Source organism: Seriola aureovittata, chromosome 24 (genome assembly GCF_021018895.1).
Source record: "Seriola aureovittata isolate HTS-2021-v1 ecotype China chromosome 24, ASM2101889v1, whole genome shotgun sequence".
NCBI classification, from domain to species: Eukaryota; Metazoa; Chordata; class Actinopteri; order Carangiformes; family Carangidae; genus Seriola; species Seriola aureovittata.
In genome coordinates this window covers 9,941,523-9,965,506 of record NC_079387.1, presented here as the reverse complement: position 1 = coordinate 9,965,506, position 23,984 = coordinate 9,941,523, and the positions used below count along the sequence as shown (strand labels likewise).

Here is a 23,984-nt window from a genome sequence, read left to right as displayed (position 1 = left end):
CACTCTATATTTCAGAAAGACTGATGTTAAACCGTCTTTGTTTGTGCCTTTTATTCACAGTCACAGTGAGAGAGAGAGAGAGAGCGACAGGAAAGTCAGGGAGAGAGAGAGAGAGAGGGGATGACATGCAGCAGAGGACTCAAGCCCAGGTCGCCGTTCTCAGGATTAACCCTTTATGCTACACGATCTACCAGGTGAGCCACCAGGAGATCCACTGACACTCACAACGTCTCCAGCAGTTGAACAAAACTTGCTTGTATGACTCCACCCGACCATCAGAACGCAAAACGTTCACGGGTAAAGCTCGCCTTTAAGCGCCTCGTCCTAGTGCGTCCGATGCAAAAGCAGCCACAGGGACAGTTAATGAAACGTTTATTTTAATGCGTCTCTCTTGTCTTTAAATTTTCGCCAGTTCCTTGTTGTGTGACGTTGGAGCCGTGATCACAAATGGTCTTCCCTCCTAACTGGAAGATAACTGGTGTGAGAGTGTATCCTCTGTATGATATAGAGGGAGGGAGGGAGGGAGGGAGGGAGCGCAGGGCTTTGCTCGCTTCACGCCGCTCCCCCGCATCCTGTTATCTCGTAGTCTACCAGATGCGGTTGCATGTTGGCTGCTGTCGCCTTCCCATTTGCACACGCGAGGCTCTGCGGCAGCCCCCACCGCCACCACACTTGGCATGGGATGAGTGCAGAGCCGAGGCTCCTAGCCCTGGGTTCTTTTAATTGGGTTCTGATGATGGGACTTTGCTGGTTTGCCAAGCTGGCCGCTGTGACTATTGATGCCTCCCAGTTCCCCCCTTCGGTCAAGTAGATGATTGGATTTTCATCGAAGTGGTCAAAAAAAAAAAAATGGAAAAAGGAGGATGGGTGAGGAACCTATCTGCTGTTTCCTGGTGTAACTACAGGCTGTTTGGCCTCCGAGAGCTCTGAATATATAGACATAATACAAAGAGGCTTTGTCTCTGTCGGGGCTTATCTCTGCCGCCGTATGGATACCTTGTCACTCTAATTTTGAGGTTGTGAATTGAAAGTTTATGTCGTCCATTATGAAGAGCGCGTTTGGAAACCCTGTGGCTCATGAAACACATTCCAAACCAGCCGTTTTTAAAATTCACGCTCCAATAAAAGAGGCAGTTTTGAAAGACATGTGAGACGGGAGCATTGTGCTTCCACTGGGGATTTAAAGCGTCGTAAATATCATGCCTCCGTCTGTCCGTCCCGGTCTCATGGACACGATATCTCAGTAACGCCTTGACGGAACCTCTTCACATTTGGCTCAAGGGTTCACTAGTACTCGAGGATGAACTGATTAGACTTTGGGGGGGTCAAAGGTCAAGGGCGTGGTGACCTCACAAATCACAGTTTTGGCTTTGTGAACGCAACATCTCCCCTTTAAATTTCGCACGAATGAATCAAGGACGAACTGATCAGACTTTGGTGGTCAAAGGTCAAAGGTCACGGTGTCCCCCGGAAAACACTTTTCAGCCATTACTCAAGATCTCGTGCAGCAGTTATGACAAAATTTCACACTAATGGTTCATATTGTATATGATGTAACCTGGAACTAGTCCGAGTGGCGGAGGGATACAACCACGGGGAGGTGATTCTAGTTTTTGTTTGTTTCTGACCGGCCCCCCTCCCTCCTCCCTCCTCGCTCTAATCCTCTTTATGGAAGCCCAACATGGTTCTGACTGATATTTAATATGTGTGTGTGTTTGGGGGTGGATGAGGATGAGGATGAGGATGAGTGTTTTTAGTTCTTCATCTAAATTAATTAAATACTGAAAGCGCCACTCGCCCCTCAGTCGCCACAGAAATTCATTTTATTTTTGGAGGCTGTATGTAAATGTGTGTATGTATAACATTTTGTACTGCTTTTGGCACAGCTCTGTAGGTGATATTAATATCTTGCGGTATGCACGGTTGATTTCAATCAGCATCTGCTCTCAACGAGCACACATTCCTCAGTGGACCCGACTAACCCATTTGAATAGTTGCGTGTTTGACTCCTAGGCCTAATTATAGCGTGTGCACTACTATGTGTACACAAACACCATACAGAACATCATTAATCTTAGAAAAAAGTAGATGCAGCCGTAATTATTTCAGGTATGTTTGATACACGTGATACATGTTTAAGCGTCTTTATCCTCTGAGGCAAATATGTAAATCTGACATTTGCTGCTCAAAATGATGTACACCATATTGAGTTTAAGGGCAGGGAGATTTAATGCAGAGCAGCCATACCCCCCCCCCCCCCGCGTCGTATCCCGGTTGGTCTTGTTAACGGTCTCCGCTCTCAGCTGCGAGAGGAGAAATACATTTACGAGACTGACAGACCTAGATAATAAACTTTCTGAGTTGACCTTCTGGAATCGAACAGATGTTTCCTTTCAAACAGGTAAGAGTTTGATCTTGATCTCTTCTGCCTCCACTCTTGTTGATGAAATGAAGCTGCGGTGGGTTCGCCGTATGCGTAGTGTAAAATGTTGAGTACCACAGGTGCTTTTATGCCGCTCAAGGCTGTAAAGCTGGAATTGACAAGTTTATAGTTGATGTCAGATTTGTAGATGTGAAGCTTTTGGAACTATTTGAAACGGCGCAGTGTTTTGTGTTGGCGAAACAGCTCATCGAAGTTTATTTAAGTGTAGTCAATATCTCGCTCTGGGTTCACCCCCTCGACTCACATCAGGGATTTTTCTTCAGATCTCAATATCTATGACTTCAAAAAGGATGAATTATTCCCTGAAAAGTTGGAAAGGTTTGGAAAGTAGATATTGGGTCTAATTTTCTTTATTACAACCTCCGAGAGGGGTCCATTTTCTCCAGGTCTGCAATTGCATCAATTACCGTTTATTTTTGTTTGGTCTAAAAGGTCTCTCACATAATGGTGAAAAGTACCCAGCATGCTTTTGTTTTGTTTGTCCCAACAGTCAAATAGATGCTCAGTTTACTGAAAAAAATATTCACAAATAATTAATAGATTATAAACATTATTAAATAGATTATTAATAAATATAAATTGTAATACATTTTTAACCAGTCAATCAATCACCTAATCGTGTCACCCCTGTTTATATTCTGTGAAGATAAAGTACAATTATGTATTTTTATATGATAAGAAAATAATATATATAATAAATAACATGTTAAAAAAAGATCAAATACAACAACCCACGATAAATACCGGTATCGCGATATTACATTTTGCATATCACCCAAGATCTGATTTAGATCATTTATTCATGAAAACGTAATCCATCATCTTCAGGTGCTTGCATGGTAAAAGGATTCATTTAACTCTAGTGTTGCAGTGGGAGTAAAGTCTTTTCATGCCCAGCCTTGATAGAGGAGTTTTTACCCAAAGCCTGTGCATTGCACAATATAATCTTCCCAGTAAGCTGCAAGGTTAAAGTATAGTGTATAAGTCTTTTCTTTCCATTTATGGCTCCGTATTAGCACTTAGAGCAGTTATGCTTAAAGACGCTGGACAAACAGGACTGCATTGTATCTGGAAGGTTCCCACTGGGTTCTCAGCGTTGTCTCATTTATTCCTTTTCTTGCCTGGGAACAGCTGTGAGGGATAAAAAGGTCAAATAACACAAGTTAAGTTGCATGAATGAAATTAGGAGAAGATTTTCATTCAGCACGTATTCTTGCCCCTGTTAAATTATCTGTATTTTTCAATTTGTATTATACTTAGCTAGTGTCTGAAGAAAAGCGGAGCTGCTTGTTCTGTTGTTTATGCGTTGTGTGAAAATTCACTACATCCAGCTTTTCAAATGTTTTTCTTAGTCGTCTTCTGACAGTTGAATTGAATGTGTTTAGATTTTGAGAAGAAAAACAAGCAATTTGAAGAAGTGATTGGGCTCTGGGAAATTCTCATCATTTTCTGATGTGTTTTTTGTTTTTGGACCAGTTGATTAAAGGGCGGCACAGTGGTTCAGTGGTTAGCAATTGTCGCGTCACTGCGTAAAACTTCTGGGTTTGAACCTGCCGGCCTTTCTGTGTGGAGTTTGCATGTTCTCCTAATGCCTGCGTGGGTTTCCCTCCAGGTGCTCCGTCTTCCACTCACAGTCCAAACACATGGGCTGCAGTCGAAAAGAGAAAAATAATCAAGGAAAGATGTGAAGGTGAATTCTAAAACTAAATGTATCTATAAGACATGGATGATAAATCCTCCTTTCATAACTACAAAAATAAATCACACAGATTGAAATGTTGAAATAAGATAACATGAAAGAAGAAGAAGTTGAGCCGTTATTTCTATAATAATAGAAAATAAGGAACTGAGCAAGGGAATAGAATAAATTATATTCAGACATAAGTATATAGTTTCCTGACGTTGGCACATTTCTATACATATGTTAAATAGAGAAAAAATGGAAGAAAAGAAATTCAATATGCTTGTATGACTCCTAACTGGATTTGAAAGAGAAGAAATTATATTTATGGATTTGGGCGAAGTGTTGATCAGACAGCTCTGATGTCTCTATGTGGGTCTGCTGTGGTGAAATTACGATGGTTTAAATGCTGCTGCAGCAAGGAATTGTGTGACGACATTTTTTCCAGTGTTTCCTATGCTCCTTTCCTTAGCCGCTTAGATACTTGAGGTTGTTTCCCTCCTATCGAAGCTAAAAAGACTTTTTCCACTGCAGCCATGCAGTTGCAGGTTAACTGGTGACTCTAACTCGTCTTTGAGCGTCACTGGTTGTTTGTCTCTATATGTCAGCCCTATGATAGACCGGCGCCCTCGCCCAATGTCAGCTGGGATTGGCTCCAGGCCTTCCTCGACCCTGAAAGGATAAGCGGTATAGCTTATGGCAGCCTATAACAAAAACAAAGCAATACCAAGTAGATATGTGTTATGATTACATAGGCCACAAAGGCCCATGTGGTAGAAGCTCTGACAAATGAAAAACAATATTGGGAGTACATCTGAGTGCACACAGTCAGTTTCTCACTTTTATTTATTGCACCAGACGTAGTTTATTTGTTGTTTGACTTTGCTCTCATGGTGGCACTGGGGTAAAAAAAATAAATAAAAAATTATTCCCCTCGAGCACCCAGGAAAATATGGGGATAGAGGCAAAATACATTCGAGCTGTTTGGTGTAATCATTTCTTGAAGCGTGTTTATTCTCAGGGCCTTTTTGTTATTTCTGTACTCCAGGCAAACAACACACTTATCTTTCCAGAAAAGCCCTGTGAATATGTAGTGCATTAATTTGAATGTCGCATGTTGCACTCCATTAGCCGCTGAGTTCTTACTTGCATGCATGCTCCGCAACATGAACGCCGTGATCTGAAAATGATGAATCACTTGTCTGGAGCCGCGCTTCTGAAAAAAATCCTTTTATCTGCTTAGATTGCTTCAGGAATGCCCGTCATATATTGTTCCCTTCAGAGAATGAAATAACGTAACAGGACCGAGCTGATGTGCGTTCTGGTGAGATGCACACTGTGTGAACTCCATGCATTTTTCACGATGCGGTTGATTACATTCTCTGGGTCATTCTTCATATTTAACCAGCTTCAGGCTCTACAGGCTTTAGATACACAAGAGTGGCCATTAAAATTCAGTGCATTCACATTACATACATGCATTTACCGTGTTGCATGTGCCTTGACTTTGCTTTATGGACTTATTAGATTTATTATTAGTATGTACTGTTGTGACAGAATCATATTGTTACTTAGCATTTTTCTGATATCATCCCCTCCCTGTGTTTACTGACGGATTATCGTTAAGCCTCTGATCTATTTGCAGCATCTTCATTGTCTGTAATGAGTTTGAACTGATACCTAGCTTGTGATTTATCCTCAAATAACACTGATTTAATCTCATTTCATATTGAAGGTTCCCACAAAAATACTGAAAGCTGGAATGATAATGAGATCCATAATTGCACCTGAGAGCAACAAAAACAAGGATATGGCACCAATGCGGAACAAACGCTGTCAGTCAGACGGAGAATACTTTCCTGTTAATTTGCCTGATTTATGCAGAAGCACAAAATAATGTCATGCTCGGATATTTGCCTGCCCACCAGCTCGGCAGGTAATCGTAATATTCAGATGATTTTCCATTGATTCATCGCTGCCGTCATCCATCTTTCCTGAGGGGAAAGCGGACACCCCCTGACCTTTCCGGTGAGAATCCACTTTGGAGAAAAATTTGTTGCAGCGTCATTTCATTCAACTGACTTGTCACTCGTATACCAAGAATGGACCTTTTGCAGTATCACCCTTGCTCTATCATGGCATAGAAAGCAAACCCAGAGCTCTCCTAATAAAAGACACTTTCACCTGTTATGATATAGAGAGAGAAAAGGGAAAGCATCATCTGTTGGCTGCTGCCCTGACAGTTCCCCCTATTCACACTGACATATAAACAGCCCATGTGTAATGAACCGGAGGACGGTTTGCAGGATTGCAGCTTTGACTCCCCACAGCCTTTGAAAAGCGTTTGATGTGCTGTGACGCCTAAAGATGCCACAATAGTCCTGCAGGTTCAAAGCCAAAGCGTGCAGATGTCCCCATGCATGGCAAATAGGACACATAGAGGAGTTTTATGGCAACGAGCTGCAGTTTACCAGTCACTTTGTTCAACGCTGGTGATGAAAAGCGCCGCTGTTAATCCATCATGTTAAATGAAGGTGTGTCGACTACGGCTGCCCTCTAAATGTCAGAGATTAAAATCATCCGTCAACTAAACCCTGATTCAGACTTTCATGTTGTCAGTTGAATCAGCTGCCTTTTCTTTCTTTCTTGTTTGTTTTTTTTGCTGTGTCATTGTACACAGGAATACAACATGGCAGGCTGTGAACGGTAACCGGGCAGGAGCCGAGCTCATTTCCAGTTGCTGGTGTTTCTGTTGTTTACATGCTAGACAGATCTGCTAGCTTCTTTAGCAGTTAGCGAGGACTCCTCTCTCTCCTGCCCTCTCTGCTCGACGTGTCTTATGTTTAATTATTCCACTGCCTCCTTTAGTAATATTGATACGTGTAATTAAAGTAGTTTATTTGCTGTAATGGACGCGAGGCTCCGTGTATTGGAAGCGCTCCTCTGCTTCCCTGCAGCTTCAGAGCAGTTCCTCGGTTGGGATCCATACACGGTCCGGTCATGTACGAGGTTTATACCCGGTCTTATTTGAAACAACTCTCTAAATGTGGCTGTATTGCAGCTGTAAACGACCCCTAATAGAACCTGTTGCGCCAGAAACTCCAACTCGTTGACGTGACCAATGGTGGAAATATGATCACTCAGTTAGTCAGGGGCTTTCCAGATTATAGGGCTGGCCCCACAGTTGAGATCCAGCCAAAAAATGATGACAGTTAAATCTTAAGTCTTTACTCCGGCACAGAAGGTGAAAAACTAAACTATAAGCTTCAGGTTTATTTTTATATTTATGCACCGTCCTAAAACTATGAGCGCATCCCCTTTATTGGACTGTTATTACTTACTTTAGTGTTTCCATGATGACAGTGTGCTTTTTGTGTAATGTCCTGGCTGCACACAGTCCCATGATGTAGAGTTATTGCTCCCTTCCATCACGGCATCTGTGGCAGTAGGCATGCCATTTCCTGTGCATTCATCACCATTACGAGAGCAATCAGCGGTGCTGGAGATCAGCTCAGGCTGCAGGAAGCGCACACAGGGCCGGTCCAGATTTACCCCCACCCTCCCACCGAACCTCCTCCCCCATCACTTTTATCGAGCGCTGTGATCTATTGAGGGAGAAAGCTGGAGCGTTCTTCAAATAAAAGCAATAACTCTGTGGCTGTGGAGAAGGAAATCAGGACGCAGGCATGTCCTCGCAAGCCAGACAGCCATCTTTCCCCAACTCAGCTGTGTATGTGGACATACGTACCCCCCCCCATCCATCCCCCCCAAACCCCTCCTTCTGTTGCTGCCTTCTCACTCAAGTTTATCATCAGCTGCTCCCTGTAGATGGCTTATTGCCTTTTCCACCCTCATCTGTCCGCCTGGCTGAAAAGGCCTCCCAGGAAGAGATTAGCAATCCAATAACTTGTGGAGCATCCACCTCAGCAGCAGGTGCTCCCCGGAGTGAATGCTGATGAGAGCAGCCAGGACTCTATAATAACAGACCAGGTAGTATTTGCTAACAGTGAGCAGTCTCCCAGAAGCCTCGACCTGCCGGTGCTCTTAACTTGCTGTAAAGTTAAAGCAGGCTTCGGTGCCTCTCTGTATGTTTTTCCACATCATTCAGATGAATCATGCTCAGCTGGCTCTCTGTGGATTTAGCCGAGGTTAAAGTGTTCAAATGCGAATGCACATCATGTTACGGATGTGATTGCTTGATAATTACTGATTACCAAGCTCTTCCATTGTAAGAGATAATTAAGTAGTGACAATTAGACAAATTAAATGTTAGACCCATGCCACCCAGCCTACAGATAATAAAAACCCACTTAACACATTTGGGCTCATTTCTAAATTAGATTTTTTTTCACTAAATTCACTAAATTCACTAAAAATCTTCTGCTCACTTTTAATTTGAAAAGCAGTAATTGCCCTATATTTAATCTTGGTCTTTAATACAAAAAATGGACTGGGACTCTGCACTCTTCATTTTAGATTTAACCCTTCCATCTCTATTGTAGCTTCTGGTGTCCCTCAGGGTTCAACACTGGGCCTAGTTTTCTTCTCCATTTACAAACATCTCTAGTTCATATTATTTACAATACAGCCTCAATATTCTGCATCTTCTTCTGATGATACCCTGCAGTACATCAGTCTAAAAGCCAATGAAACCACTGACCCTAACCTAGTACCACACGGTCCATGTGATTACTATCTGCAGTCCCTCATTATTAACTCACTGCTAAGGGACCTTTGTCCTTTACTTTTCGATGTTTGTCCAACTCTTTGCCCACAATGCTGTTTTCTGTTTACGAATTGTGTCACATCCAAATTAAACTTAGATCATATGGAGTATTCATTAATACAGCACTGTTATTTATTTAACTGTTAACAATGGGCTGGTTTAGCAGTGACAGAACTTTATATTAAATATCTAAATATAGCACCTTTTAATGAAAATTATTTTGTATGCCAACGTAAGATTATCAACAATATAAATACAAAAAATACAACAATATTGGCCAAATATTGCGATAATATCATATATTGCGATATTTGGGTTTGACTGTATCGAGGTATTAAATTGCGGATATCGCCCAAGCCTAGTCTTTTCTTACTCTCCTGTTTTCATTTAATTAACTTCTGTTTTATTACTTGAAGCTGCACATTTTTATGCTCTATATTTTATAGTTTTTTTTTAGATCATAGTGTGAGTGTATCTTGTTTATCCTTTCTTTCCTCACTCCTGGGCTCTGTAGTTAACTGTCACCTGCAGTTTTATGGAGCTGTACAACACTTTTTACTGTGCTGTTTCGTTGCTCATTATTATAGCCCATGGGTATACAACAAAAACACTTAAGGAACTGTCTGCACTCTGATTTTGAAAATTTAAATACTGGTAAGAAGCCAGATTATGTACTGCGAAAGGTTAATCATATATACAGAGAAAATATGCAGTCAATAATGGAGGCTTCTGCAGAATTTTAGCATCAATATAGAGTATGTAGGGTAACTAAACAACATCAAGACAATTTTGTCAGTGAAATTATGTCGCCTGATTAATGTGGAACACATAAAAAAAAGACGCTAAGCAGGGAGAATTATTTATCTGCTGTGTTTGGATGCGTTTCATTGAGCAAGAGTCAAGATAGCCACAACAGTGTGTCTCCACAGGCCGGGCTAACTCTTACTTTATCATACTGAATCTGCTTCAGAGCCTCCAAGAAAAGACTGCACAAACCAAACTCAGCACAAAACAAATGGGGGGTGTGTATTTTCTTTTTCATGGGGAACACAAAAGCGCTTAAACACCCTATAGCGTCTCTGCAAGTCATCTCCCTCGTCCATAAATCCCCTCTGGCTCCCCGCTGCTGGGTGTGCAGTGAATTTATGCGCTCTGCTTGTGTTATCTGTAGTTTGTGTTTTCCTCAATTTCATGGGGACTTGTTGTTGTCATGATAAAGAGCTTTTGTCAGCTCCCAGCAGTCAGCGGTGTCTCATCTATGATGCAAAAGGAGCCGTTTTCATGCAGTTATTGCAAGGGTCAACAGGGATTATTTTTAGGATGGAAACATAAAAATGCCACTTTTTAAAAAAAAAAAAAGAAAAAAAAAAGAAGAAGATTGGCAGCTGAGGTACATCTTCCTCTTATCTTCATCACAGCTCAGTGTCGGCGGCTTCACAGAAAGTGGCAAGCTGAGATCTCGTGTTTTCCCAGGTTCCTGCGAAAATCATTCAAAGTATCTATTTTTGATAACTAACTCTTTGCACTGTGAGAGGAAGTGAGACAAAAAAGAGGCAGAGAGATTAAAAGAGAGACAACTATAAAAGGATTGTCTGCACTGTGCTGTTGGATGTTCGCCATCTTCTGCGAGGGAAAGGGCACAGACTGGCGAACGGGAGGCACAGGTGCAATAAGGGATCTTAGCTAATTGAGTGAAGTACAGAAGCCCAGGAGGGACATACCAGGTGCACAGATACTAGTCAGGGTGAGGCAAGGTCCACAACAAACAAAGAGAATCCTTCCCCCTTCACTGTTCTCCTGTAATTGCGGTTAACCTAATCTGTCCCCGCGGCTTCCTGTCAGTGGGAAGAAAAAAAAAGAAAAAGAGAAATACGCAGAGTGCTGAGCAGTCAGCTGGCATGAGTCTCGACTGAGATCGCTCCGTCGGCTTGGCATTCTCCAGCCTGCAAGATGAGGAACAAATGAAAACTGAATTACTAGGCTGGGAGATTAATGGAGAAAAATGAAAAAGGATGGATTGGACGGCGCGGAGACGCCAGTGTTACAGGTGTCTGGAGAGGAAAGACGGATGCCAGGCTTCAGATTTTGGCACCCAGAGGTTCCTCCTGTTCCAGCAAATGATAGGCCTATGTCATAATAAAATTGGCTGCTGAAAAGCAGCGTGATATTAATTGCGACAGGCATTCCCTCCTCCTTCATCTGCAACCTGTGAACGCATGACTTCCTAAGGAGAATCCTTCCTAGAGGAGAGTTTTGTGTGCTCTCCTTTTTTTTTTGACAGATTTACATCTAATTTAGCTTCATTTTATTTTAGATTAACAGTTACGATGCAGTAAAAGAGTCATTTTCTGAATAAACTTACCTTGGATATAATTACTTTCTGAGTTGAGGTTGGAATTCAGTTCATTATTAATAAGTGATTTCTCTTCTGACGACATCCTGGCCTTTTATTCTCCAATTGGGCAATTGAAAAGACAGCTTTATCTTTCATGGGATTAAAATTGAATTGAACTTTAATGTCACAGGGATGACATTTGGCTCAGTTTTATTGACGTTACACAGGTGTTATTTTTCATTCTAATGAATATAGATTGTGTAGGCTGAAGTTCATCCACAACAGTCCTCACTGTGCGACGTCTCCATAAGCCTGAAGCGAGTTTTTAAATGTCACTAATACTGTAGCTATTGCCTTTATTCAAGAACTAGAGGCTGAAAAATCAGCTATTTGTTGCTAATTGCTACAAATTACTTAAAGGTCTCATATAGTATAAAGTGAGATTTCCATGTATTTTTTAATTATAAAGCAGGTCTAGCTTCTATTTTAATACTGTGAAAGTATCAAAGCCTCAGTCCACAGAGAAATGCACACAGCCTGTATTCAGAAACTGAGCCTCAAAAAGAGTTGTCAGGACTTCCTGCAACTTTGTGATGTCACAACAAAGCAGTCACTGCTCTCAACCATGCCCCAAGCCCCACCCACCTGGATCCACCATCCAAACCCTGCAGGATTTGGTTTCTCTGAGAGGCTCAGAGCCTCCTCTCTTCTGATTGGCTCACCGACTTGTTGGTAATAGAGCTCCAGAGAGAGGAGATGTAAAACTACACTGAGATGGTTTTTGGTTCTTAAAACCACAAATATATCTTCTTATGGATCAACACTTCAAATAAAATATGGAACCTGTAACAAATAACTATAACTATAATATCTAACACTCACATTTGCATTCAAATATACATAACAATCTTGTTATCAGCTGTCCCAGCTGTCATCCTTTGTTTCAAGTTTCCTGATAACGAATGAATAAATGCTTACAGAAGCTTCTCTGCAGTGAGCCGTCCCCTCTGTGTGCTTCTGGATTATAGATTGGGCCTTTAACAATCAATGACAGTGTGGTTGTCAGAACAGATTAGTGACATAAGCTCCAGTGTATGCCTTTATAATACTCTTCACACTGTAACTCTCAGAAGCAATAAGACGCCGCAGCTTAGTGCAGCTGCAGCTAATGTTTGTCACCTTATTGGTTTCCATCGAACGCCGTGGTTGAGTTCATTTCAAGCCCCTCGGCGCCAGAGTGGCGCGCTTTGAGGATTTCATTTGAGCTTATTTTTGAAGTGACATTTTTGGAGAAACTTGGCATTTTGATCAAATTGATAAAAAAAGATTATTTGACAGCCGAGTTCTCAAATAAGGCGGGTGTAGCTGTGCGACATCAGGCTTCAGCAAAGTAAATGCAAACATCATTTTAACTCACCCTTGTAATGCAATCCATCTCTGGACAAGTTTCCTGAAGCACGAGGTCACCATTTGTTGCAATCACGCCAGAACAGTGCCCTCGCCATTTACATTTTTCCGTGTTTACTGAGGTGTGAGGCAGTGGCGCTTGCAGATGCCATTATTCTGCCTCTCACTGGCTGATTTCCCAGCCTGCTCGGGTGATGGAGGTGAGCCGGCGACAGCAGCGGTGCAAGACGTGCGGCGCTCCGTGGGCAACAAGTGTAACACAGTAATTATGAGAAACGGACAGCAATCAAGCCCAGACATGAATCTTCACAGTGTACGCTGTGTGACATCACAGTTTATATTTAGTCAATTGGTGGGAAACGAGTCTTTTATGTGAAAAGCTCTCAGTGTGAGTGGGATTGTAGCTGGATTGGCAGCCAGGATTTAGAGGCTGAGGTTCACAGGAAGAATCCTTTTGTTTTTTTTTTTTTTTGGGGGGGTGGGGGGGTGGAAGCGAATTTGAAAACAGAGTTTGATTCAGCTCCGCTCTCTTTAGTTTAATCAAAGGATTCAAATAAGGTGAAGTCTTTTTCTTCTGCCAGAGCAAAGTGACGTGAACATTCGGTGGGAGATGGGTCTTTAATGTTGCCTTGTGTGACCTGCTTGATTTAATTTGCTGCTTTGTGAGAAGCTCTTTCTACTGCGGCTTTAGAAAAGTGCTCAATCAATATAAATAAAGTTTTTATTATTATTATTATTATTGTCACAAATATAAACTCAGTCGGTTTTTAAAGAGATCTTTGCCAACGTCTTTTTGTCCATTTCCTGTTGAAGGGTATGAAAAAGTGTATCCTTAGAGGTTTATTGATACTGGCACTACTTATTGATAACAATACTTATTGGTACTCTTATCAGTACTGCTTGATTTCTAAAAGGATTGTGTGATCAATAACCTGTTATGCAGCCTACATGTGCTCGTATGTTTTGGGCAGAGACTCAGTTAATGTGCACAGTGATAGTTAGTAGGTTTGGGCTGATATTTCATCACTTAAACCCCCCACCCACAATAATATCGTATAGTGCGATATTTCCTACAATATGCGATATATTTCATGATATAGTTTTTCACAGTCTGCCCTGCGGCCGGGACCGACCCACTCTCATTCAGCCTCATTAGATCCACCAGAAACCCCCTCCCACCCTCCTGCCTTAATATCGTACATCGTGATATTTGGGCCGGACTGTAGCAAGATTTTAAAGCCTCGTAGTCGCCCTCAGAAACAGACGACGCATGAGATGAATTTGGCGGCATTCGAAAATGCATGGCGCACATTTAGGAGAGCAGACAGCTGTATCCTGCTATAAGTCAACATATTGATCTGGTCCTTATGAGCACGCTGGGTTCTTTACTTATTGCTATTATATACATTTTAAATGAACCAGCGTAGTCGGAAAAGGCCTGAGTAAAACCTGAATTAGTAACTTTGTTGTGGCACCACCTGCACAGATTAGATGACTGTTGTGTTATGAGTCATCATATATCATCTTATATTATAGTTCTGGTAATCCTGATGAAAGAAGATGTGTAATTCAGATTAATGCAAGTAGCACAATAACAGTTTCAGGCCAGGAACAACTCTAAATATGTAATCTTATTTATAGATTATGTAAGTATCATCCCATTAGGTCAGATCAAATGAGGACAGCCCAGTCAGTGTAAGGCGAAATGAGAAATGTTGAAGTGAGAGTGTTTTATTAGTTTCTGAGGGCTCTGTCTGAACGTGGTGTTTTCAGGTTTACTGACCACACAGGCTGGTGCTCGGGGGGGATGGCTTGTTTGTTTTTCTGTGTTGTATAAGAGCAGTGAAGCTCAAATCCTGTTGTGTCACAGGCTTTTTGCATAACTCACACTTTGTACGAACCCTCTCTCTGGTGCATTGGAAACACAAGCTTGGAAATTATTGATTTGAACCAAACCTCAGTCCACTGAAGATCCACACACACACACACACACACACACAATTAGAGTTCAAGATCTGACACATGCCTGGGCAAAAAATAGAACAATCACACTTCACATGGGCGCGTGGAATTAGATCCATCTCGGGTAATTTAATGAAATTCAAGTGTCTCGTCGTCACACAATTCTCATCCCAATTAGAAATAGAAAAAAACTGTGAACACGAGGGGAGGAAATTATTAAAAGAACAGCTGGGCATAAGTGGAAATCACAGAAAGCCCCTTTTCCTTGCTCCTCTTTGAAAAGTGAATGTCAGTGGAACTTTGTTAGCAAAGGTTAACGCAGTCATTAGCATTCAGCTCGCAGCACCTCTAATTTATTCCTAAAGTGGTGTCATTCATTTATGGATCCGTTCTATATTTAGGGTGACGGCCGTGGCCGGATTCCCGTCGCAGAATTATCATTTAGGACAACGGCGTGTCTAATACGAGACGCTCAACTCGGCTTCTTTGTCTTTGACTCACAGGTCCGGGATTAACGCCAGCAGAGCATCACCAGCCGTCACTCAGAAGCTGAAACTGTAAAACCTTGTATGAGAACGACTCGGCTTTAAAACACCTGGCCCCTTTGACAACGCTACTCGGTCTTCATTTTCTCTTTCTCCAAGTAAAACCTAGAAACAACAAAACTTGTCAGCCCGACGCTCTTCACAGCTCAGGAAAATGCAAAGGCATTTTGTGGTGCCCACGTCTCTCCCACTGATTAATGGCTAGAGGTGGAGAACCCATGTTGTGGCTTTGATGAGGCAATTTGTACAGTTCTGCAAGAAAACAATGGCAGTTCATTTTATTGCAATGCGTCTCCAGGGAGACATCAGCACGGCTGCTACGGCGTACAGTGAGGAGTTTAGCCCAATAATAAATCAAAAGATGCTGTTGTGCCAGGGAGGGGCGGCGTTACAACTCACTCTTTAATGGCCTATTTGCTGTTGTAGCTCCATTTGGATGCAGAGTTTGAAGCCGGCGTCTTACAGTATTCAGTTATGAATACAAAAGCCAGGGACTGTTGACGCCTTTGCTTTTCATACCTCCCTCTGGGTGTGCAGGAAGCCAGCAGTGGATCATTTAACCATTGTGTTCTTAACATCACATTTTCCAGACGAGCAAAACAGCACCAAAGCCTGGGAGTTACAATTACAACAGTGAAAGCTTGATGTTCATCAATAACAAAAAGTTATCAATAAAGCACAATGATGATGATTCCAGCAGCCGCTCCGCCACACGAGCCCTTTGTTAGCCCGGGGATAAGCTGTAATACATTTGACAGATGTTTTGTGCTGATTGACCGAAGCTAACCAGCACACGCTCTGTGTACGCCTCCACTGTCATACACAAGGTATTTATTACTGATCCAAGCTGATGTCCAGGGGAACAATTTGCATCTTGCAATCTGTTGCATTCCCGTCCCAAAATACAAAGTGGTTCTGAATCATAAACGGTAGAACCTTTTACTGTTTTAGACAGTTTTCGGGTTATACGGTACACTGAGCTGCAGCTAATGACTTTTCTCAGCTAGAGTTGAAATAAATAGTCGAAGCAAAAAAATTAATTGGCAACTATTTTGATAATCAATCAAAGGTTGAAGTCAATATTCTAAGCAAAAATTGCAAAAACTCACTGGTTTTTAATATTTTTCACTTTGGACAAAACATTTAAAGTCAGAAATTGTGAATGGAATTTTAGCTATTTTCTGATATTATAAAAGACCCAAATATTTAATGGACTAATCAAGAAAAAATGAAAAGGTCCTAGTTTTATTGGTCAGTACAGATGTTACTTCGGTACCAAGTCGATGCTAAAATGATGAAAATGTGATAGTACTTGTTCTGCAGATGTAGATACTGGAGATGTGATTCCTCCAGGACTGACAGAGGATGTATAATAACTCGTCCTAGTCTGACATCAAACTGGAAGAGAAGAAGAAGGCAGGCTCAGGAAACAATAACAACATGTGGAATAGCAGCAGCAACAGGTCCAGCACGACTTGTGGGGAAAAACAAAACGAAGCAAGAGAGATGTTTTGTATTTGACAAGTTATTGACGCCACAGGAGGAAACTCCTCAAACTTATCTGGGCAGCTCAGAGAGAGACGCCAGATCTGTAGACAGGATTCAGACTGAGTCAGTCTCCGTTTTTTAACTTTATATCAACAACATGTCGTCAACATGTTCTTGTCCTGAAATGTTACTGCTGCTGTGAGTTGTGACAGCTGACATCTCTTGTAGCATGTTCACAAAGGCTAACGTTAGCTCGTTCAGGCTCACAACATATTCTTCTTCTGGTTAGCATACTACGTGTGCAGCAGCCTCCGTTGTTTGCTGTGGTACTGAATGTGGTATCGAGAATCGAAGCCCGATGCTGGTTCTAATGACATCCTTCTTAGTGATTGATTGTTTTTTAGTTAACCAATATGTTGTTTAGTCGATAAACGTCAGTAGAAGATTGTAGAGTCTTTAAATGTTGTGTTTTGTCCAACCAAATCTAAAATCATAGGTTAAGTTGCATAAAAGTAAATTAATTAACATTGTCATTTGACATTGACCTTTTGTGTGTGACTAACCGATCAATAGTTATTGATTCATTTGCTATGTAACCTGTATTTAATCAGGTGCAAAATCTCTTTTGCAAGACAGGGCTGAGTAGAGCCAAGAGAAAGAACAAACACACCCAGACATAACAGAAGCGCACACAGCTTCAAGGGCAATCACAGACATTATTAAATAGATTCAAAGTTTAAAATCGCCCAGAGTTTCAAAACCTGCTTTCATTGATTTCATAATAAGTCGTTATCCAAAGTTAATTATTTACCTGAGGGGTAACGAGAGTTAAACAGTCAGTAAGATCTGCAGTGGTGAGCAGTGATTTTAAACAGGAGACCTTTATAAATAAAACTCACAGTGCAGTTTGCTTGTTGTTGCTGGTGAGGACGAGCCTCCTTTATCTTTAATACACAGGGATGAGAACTATATTTACCACCTGTAATAAAATGCAAAGCACAATAATAAACCGTTGTTGTTTTAAGGTGGCGTGAGTCTCCATAGATGAAAACAGACATGATGGTGGACATCATGCTTCCTTCCCATAGAAGAATCTATGAATCTAATTATCTGGGCCAGTTGCTCCACATGCTGAAAGTCCTAAGGTCTCTGTCCATGTGTAGTGTGATTATAGATCAGGTCTAGCTTCTATATTAATACTGTGAAAGTATCAAAGCCTCAGTCCACAGAGAAATGCACACAGCCTGTATTCAGAAACTGAGCCTTAAAACCAGCCGTCACGACTTCCTGTAACTTTGTGATGTCACAACAAAACAGTCACCAAGCCCTGCCCACCTGGACCCACCATCCAAACCTTGCAGGATTTGTTTTCTCTGAGTGTTTTACCTGAAATCTGCTGTATTTTTATCAGGTTATTAGAAAAACAGTGAGCCAATCAGAAGAGAGGCTCAGAGCCTCCTCTCTTCTGATTGGCTCACCGACCTGTTGTCACTAGAGCTGCAGAGAGAAGCCTGAGAGAGGAGATGTGAAACTACACTGAGATGGTTTTTGGTTCTTTAAAACCACAAATATATCTTCTTATGCATTCTTATGGATGAAAGTGTAAAATATGGAGTGAAGTTATTTATAAGATTTTACATTTCACTTTCAGTAACATTTAGTGTTTGTATGGCAGGGAGATGCAAACTGTATGGGCTCTTGTCAGCCGTCAGTGCGAGGTACATAGACGTGCTGTAATCTTGAAATAGCTCGAGTTGAAGATGAGCCAAATGCACAAGAGACGGTGTCATCCACATAAAAATATGTGACATATAAAATTATATGGCAACCATCAATCAGTGTTACTAGTTTTTTGCCTTCGGCTGTACTTGAAACGGGACCATGTGTCACTGTGACATGGAAGGAATGAAAGGAGAATTCAACATAAAGTGTGTTAGTACGCTGTCGTTCCACGAGCCTCCAGAGCAGCTTCGGTGCTGCTTGATACGGATCCGTGAGGTTCTGTAGAGGAGGGGCGATGGACCTGCACTCATTCACTCAGGTGTATCCTTTCATTTGTCACCTTGTCAGTTGAGCTTCACACTTCCTGTCTTTTACTGTCATCATCGTTTCGTTAGCCAATGACAGCAGCGGGAGACTCGGCTTACCTCTGAACGGCACACATTTCTCCAAGCTGCTGCTCGACTGAAGCAGGGTGGTGAATCCACTGTAGCAGCAGCAGCGACTGTGGAGCCAGGAGTATAGATGTAGGTTATGTGTTGCTTTGGCCCACATTATGAAGATCGCTTGGCAGCATCAGCACCAGATAACCAGCGTCTGCAGTGTGATGAATATTGATTATGTAAATGCGACTCGAGAGCAGTAATATTTCATCCGCCTGTAGGTAGTTTGATTAAATCCGACCAAGGTGTTCACAGTCTGCCTATAGCTGCTGCTGAGTTTGCATAGCCTTGTGTGTCAATTTTTCAAATGCATATTAGGCGACAGATTCAGCTGCTAATGTTTCCGTGTTCTGAAATAGGGCAGCGAGTAAGCATTAAGGCCTGTGCCAGGGCCATCATTACTGTGTTAGTGCAGGATATATGAGCAGCGGCACAACAGCTCTGCAGCAATCAGCTCAGTGTCGAGCAGGTCCACTTGATTGACTTCATGGGTTTTTTCATTTGTGGGAGTCCGCGGCCCCCGCTGAACCTGCTCATCTGTGATTGGAGAGGTGACGAAAAGCCAGAAATAAGCCTCAAAAGAATATCAAAGCTGCACATAGAACTAAATCTGCAATAAAGAAAATAAAGTGAGGGTTAAGTCTTATTTTATCTTCATAAAAACCAACAAAATGGCGAGTCCTTTTTCTTTCTACATAAACAGTCTAAACTTTTACCTCGTGTCGATTTTATACGTTAGCAAGGAGCTAGCTCGTTAGCTGTCAAACATAAATAGACAATTAGCAAATCACATCATAATCATTAAAAGCTCTTCAATATTCAGCTCTATGGAACAATACATCATGTCAGTTTGTGATGCTAACGTTAATGTTAGCTTAAGCAGCTACAGAGCTACCCATCAGGTTTATAATAATAATACTGTGTTCGAACTGTGTTTATTAGATACACCAAAAAATCAATGCAGTCTAACAAAACAGTCCTGATTTAAATCCTCCCAAATGAAGGTTATAATTAGAGTTGTTATACTACTGTACTGTGTATACACAGGTCCACACACTGATCCGATACCACGCTATTTATTGATAAAGTTTATAGATTCATACATACAGCCACTGGCAACTACTGTTTTAGAGCAGCGAAGAAGAATTGATGTCCTGTGTAATAAATAGCGTTGAAGAGAAACTTTATTTTTTGTAGAATAACCCGATCAACCCAACATTTATCATAGAGAAGTGGTGCAATCCTAGATAATAAATTCATTTCAATATTGGTCAGAAAAATCGTATAATTTGATATGCACATCATCTTCCATCATTTTTAGATTCAGATGTGTTTTGTTTGTTTCTCCGTCATGGGACAGACAGGAGACCGGGGCTGAACGCCTGATGAAGGTGTGTAATGCACAGCAGTTTGTTTTCACAGTCATTTAGTTGTTATTCTCAGCGAGACTGTCCCTGAATGGTGGGTACCTTTCTTTTTTTTTTTCTTTTTTTAAAATCCAAAGCAACAATGTTCTCATTTAGTCCAAAATCCCACACAAAAGAATGTCAAAATGAGAATCTTGAAATGTGATTTCTCACAATTTTGAACTGGAACAGCGAAAGGGAATAAGTGTCTTAGGAGACAGGAGAAAAGAGAGCAGGAGTGAGGGGTGAATACTGAAAAGAGCAGCGGAGACCCTGTGAAGAATAATATTCTGTTTTGCACCCCACTCATCCTCCACGGTCGCTCTATGCATAAATGAATACAGATAGCTGTGTGAAATCAGTACAGCTAAGAAGTTGCTTGGCAGAAGATGTTGCTGCTAATCAGTCCCCTCAGCCACCGTCCAACCCTGCATACAAAACCACCACACACACACACACACACACACACACACACACACACACACACACACACACACACGCATCACTGTCTCGCCTAAACAATCACTTTGGCTGATATTTCCTTTCACAATTGCTTTTCTCCATCCATTCATCACCCATACAATTCTGCTGGAAATATGCAGCTCTGCAGCTTATTACCACACACACACACACACACACACACACACACACACACACACACACACACACACACACACATCCCTGGATGTTGATTTGCATATTGACAAACTTTCAAGAATTAACACACTGGTTTCTGTAATGCGGCAGAGATTATAGTCCGGTTTACAGCCTGTCAGAATCCACACGGCGCCGTCAAACCCTCTCCAGGAAGGTGAAAACTAAAAAGAAAAGAGTTCAACCTGTCATTTCATCAGAATGAGAAATCTGTGGTGGCTCCTGAGAGAATACATTAGGAGGGATAATAAAGGTGTCGGAGAGCACCCGGGGGGGGAATTTTCTGGGGATAACGGTATATTTTCTGGTCCATAAATTGTAATGCTGTAACACAGAGCAGCAGGTTTTTGAATGTATGTGTGCAGAGAAAAGACTATATAAATAAATAACATAAAATAAATGCAGAAATAAAACACAGGCAGACTTTCCAAAGCTGTTTTAATGCTTTAATACAGCAAAACAATTTTATCTTTAAATTAGCCTGGATGATTAAAATACTAAAATTAAACAGCATCTGTTCAGAGAATTGTCTTTTTAAAAGTGTATAGCAAAACTCAATTTATAAGTTGTGTCCGTTTTGTCAGCTCTCTCGTCGTCTTCCTCTTTAATTGGAAACCCAAAGTGCTGACGAGCAGCAGACCTGAAACCTGATCCGTGCAGGAACTCCTTATTTTCACCGTTACCTGAGTCCGACTTGTCACTCACTTCGTCCTGTCAGCGGTGGAGCAGTTGAGCTCGGCACGCCGTCAAGTGTGATGACCCACAGAGAAAGAAAAAAGGACGTAGGGTGTCGGTTCTGAATCTGACAGCACAGCTGGAAACTGGGCTTTAAACCGGGATGACCACGTCGTGCTTGAACGCCCCGGTCAACCGGCCCAGTTCCGGTTTACAGTCGCGGTTGACGTTGAACTTTGACCTTTAACGGACTGACAGATAACCTGAAAACATGATGCGTCAGGCCACAGCTGTCGCCAGCGCTGAGGCGTGAAATCACACTCAATGAACAGAAGTCAAGATCGATCTATGATAGTGATTTGTTCAGTGCTATTCAAGAAAGTTAATCAAAAGTATGCATTCTCTTACAACGTAATTAAAAGTACAGTTAAAGTACCGGATCAATAATTGTATCGATAAAAGTAGTAGTACCCCGTCTACTTCTCCAGCATTCGGAGTAATCGCTGCTTAAACTCTTGATGCTGCTAAATTAAAAAAAGAAGAGTTTCCTCTGTTGATGATCACGAACATCCGTGAAAAAGGAAAAATAATCTTGAAGTAGAATTTCTATCCAGAATTAGATTCAGTCCAAAGTGCGATCAACATCTCGCTGCGTTTACTCAACAGATTAAAAGGCTGCAGTCTGGATTATCCCGGTGGTAACTGAGTTTATCTTGTTCATGCTTAAAGTTTAGCTAAATAAACAGAACTCTGACAGAATGCTTAATTCAGATTCGAACCCAGTAGCATAAATGATCATAGCTACACGGAATTATGTTAATTCAGGGAGTTTAAAGCCATGAATAAATAAGGGAAACGAGCAGACGGACCCACCACAGCATCATATTATTGTCTGCCTGTGTGTCCCATGTATGTTTTCATCTCCGACTTTCCAAAACACAAGTGAGAAACGGTTCTCACACTGTGTTTTGCTGAAGAGCAGAGAGAGCGTGAAGGCTATTGTTTTGAAATACTGTCTGATGAATATGGAATAATATGTTCAAAGCTGCTGGCTTTGAATATCACAGTTGTGAGTCTTTCCAAAACAACAGACTGAAGACGCTTTATTATCTCTGTATCATTCTGTAGTAACTTTCTGTTTTTTTCTTCCGCTGTGTGGTGATTATGCATACGTCAACTAAAACAAATGTTTGCCCATTTTTTGATTAGCTCTCTGAATTGTTTGTGATGAGATTCTGTCAGTGAGTCAGTTACAAGAAGGATGTGCATAATACAATCACAAGCCATGTCTAATAAGCTTTGTCTCAGAGCTGGGGAGCCGGGGGACACCGGCATGAAGCTGCTGCAGCAACAGAAACATGTTTGATTAGTCCGTGTATTTAGCTCAAATACAAAACGCAGCCAAAACTTTGTGGAAACTCAAATATCGCCTCCACCCTCCTGGTGTCAGTTTGCCCAGCAGATGTCGAAACCTGGCCGCAGTGATTCAGCACATTCAGCCACGAGAGCATTGGTGAGTTTCCAACAGCTGATGTCTGGTGACAAAGGTGTGACAAAGGTGTGACTCGCAGTCGGTGTTTCAGTTTATCACAGGATCGGTGTCACGTCGAAGCAGGAAGTGACTGCGCTGCGTTATTAAACTGTTGCAGAGATCAAACCACGAAGAACGACCTAAAGAAGCCAAAAACCAAAACTCAACTACAGTATATGGAGATGGGCGTCCAAAAACTGTCCATATAATCTAGACTCGGCTCAGATTAATCAATATATAGTGTCATAAATTAATGAAGACACTGTTGGAGGAAGCAGTTATAGGAGCTGATTACAGAAATCAATTTAAATGTAGAAGTTACAGAAACGTCTTTCTTCTTTCTCAAAGTGAGAATAAATCCTGCACTGACAAACTGTCATGTATCTTTGCATTGATTATGTTTATCTGTCAAATTAGCTCATTTTGTCAGCAGTAGAATAAATCTCTTAATTGACAGAAAAAAATAAGCCACTATTTAATTTTTTAACGTTAAGTTCAAACATGAGTTGATTCTTCTTCTTTTCTGTGTCTTACACTTTGATCAATTGAGTTCAGTTTCTCTGTTTAGTGTCTTTGGTTTGTTCGTTGGACAAAACAATTATTATATAATAATATTTAATTGATATTTAAAGACGTCACCTTGAAATTAGTTGATTTAATCGACAATGTAAACTGTCGTTAGTTGCAGCTCTAATCAGTGTGGTGCATCTATTCTAAGGGACGGGTCTAATTGCTGGTGTCGGAGAAACACCAGTGTGTGTCTGTCATATACATTTACAATCCATCTATAATATTGTCATGCTGATTTTCCTTATTGTAATTGAACTATATTGCATGTCTGTCTGCACGGGAAGAAGGATCCTAGCTTCGGCTGATAATCGATAATATCGTATGTCGTGATATTTGGGCTTGACCGTATATAAAGTCTAGAGGAGTCCCTCTTGTCTTCCATTTTTTCCTTGTTAAAGG

The 23,984-nt window shown here is 41.4% G+C and overlaps 1 protein-coding gene across 4 annotated transcripts in view; it reads left to right on the top strand.

The window, feature by feature from the left end:
- Positions 1-23,984, top strand: part of LOC130165171 (beta-1,3-galactosyltransferase 1-like) — a 95,789-nt gene that overhangs the window by 7,865 nt on the left and 63,940 nt on the right. For 2 of the 4 annotated variants that reach the window (XM_056370173.1, XM_056370171.1), the window contains exon 2: positions 61-194. The exons of the other annotated variants lie outside the window; for them this stretch is intronic. The gene's annotated coding sequence lies outside the window, so the exon portion shown is untranslated. The remainder of the gene's footprint in view (positions 1-60; positions 195-23,984) is intronic. 4 annotated transcript variants of the gene reach the window in all.